This window comes from Bos indicus, chromosome 23 (assembly GCF_029378745.1).
Source record: "Bos indicus isolate NIAB-ARS_2022 breed Sahiwal x Tharparkar chromosome 23, NIAB-ARS_B.indTharparkar_mat_pri_1.0, whole genome shotgun sequence".
Lineage (NCBI taxonomy): Eukaryota > Metazoa > Chordata > Mammalia > Artiodactyla > Bovidae > Bos > Bos indicus.
The window spans coordinates 18965495-18966950 of record NC_091782.1 but is presented as its reverse complement, the minus strand read 5'-3'; the positions used below and the strand labels follow the sequence as shown (position 1 = coordinate 18966950).

At 52.5% G+C, this 1456-nt stretch overlaps 1 non-coding gene across 1 annotated transcript; it reads left to right on the top strand.

Annotated features, from left to right (window-relative positions):
- Positions 1-550: 550 nt before the first annotated feature.
- Positions 551-623, top strand: TRNAG-GCC (transfer RNA glycine (anticodon GCC)). The gene has a single exon. It is a non-coding gene; the product is annotated as a tRNA-Gly (tRNA).
- The last annotated feature ends 833 nt before the right edge of the window (positions 624-1456 follow it).

Here is a 1456-nt window from a genome sequence, read left to right as displayed (position 1 = left end):
GTCAGAACCTAGGACAGGGTGTGACCCAGGGGGGAATCCTCCAGCTTGAGGCCCTGGTGTGGGAGGGCTGTCTACACATGCCTCCCCAGTTTCATGAGTCGCTAAGGGTCCACCAAGGAGGGCTGGGTCCCCTCTGGAGCGGGGAGCAGTGTTTTCTGCCTGGTGTCATGTGAGGCTCTTAGACCTCACAGGGTCAGACCCCACCGGGAGCTCACACATACGGCCCCAGGCAGCCCCTGCCTTCCAGGACACCTTCAGGGCAGGTAGGGAATCTACAGGTAGCTGTGGGTGGGACAAAGGAGCTCTCACAGAGGAATGTGGCAAAAAGAGAGAGCTTTCGTGGAAGTCTGGGCTGGGAGCAGCCAGGAGGAGGGTGGTTGGAACTTGACAGGGATACATCTAGATGGTCCCTGCTCATGGCTCAGCAGAGTCTGAAGTACAGTAGCCATTAGCCACATGTGGCTGTTACTAAAATTAAGTAAAATTAGAATCCAAAGTTCCCCAGTTGCATGAGTCATATGGCAAATGCTTAAAAGCCACAAGGGGAACTTCCCTGGTGGTCGAGTGGGTAAGACTCTGCGCTGCCAATGCAGGGGGCCCAGGTTTGATCCTTGGTCAGGGAACTAGATCCTACATGCTGCAACTAAGAATTTGCAAGCCGGAAGGAAGATTGAAGCCGTCCACCACAACTAAGACCCAGGCAGCCAAATAAATCATATAAATATATATTTTAAAAAGTAAAAGATGAAAGCCACATGGGACCGGTGACTACCATGTTGGACCGTGCAGAGACTGGAACATATCTACCATGGCAGCACTGCCCTGGAGCCCGCTAAGGGCTACTGCTAAGCTTGGACCAGTCACTAGTCCTCTCTGAGTCTTGGTGTGCTCTCTGAATGGGGCTAACGACAATCACTGAGAAGATTCAATGAGTTCAACGCACTCAAAGTACTTGCAACAGCAGCTGGAAAGGGCCTGTGGATCTGCCGGTAGAGAAAGGCACAACCTATGCCAAGGCATTAAAAATATGATATGGTTTACTTTTGGAAGGACGTACAACATCCAAATACACAGAGCAAAGCCACCCACATCACCCTGCCATTGGCAGCCTGAGCCTACCTTGTTTGGTAAGCTGGTATCATCACCTCCCATCTGCAGAAGAGGAGAAGGATCTGCTCAAGGCCAGCGAGGAGGACACTGCTCTCTGGACTCCGGCCCAGATCTCACCTCCACTGCCTCAGGTGTGGCCCGTGACTCCCCAGTTCCTTAATAGGCCCCAGGGCACCCCCTTCTTTGATGATGTATGACACTCCTTATCTAGCCCACTATTTGGAAGTTCTTTCCCATGTCTGACCTCAGTCTCACAGGCTGCAGAGTGACCCTTAAATCTTAGGCTTCCCCCATGGAGATGCCACTGGGGCTGAGGTGGGGAGGTAGGAGGGAGAGATGGCTTTTG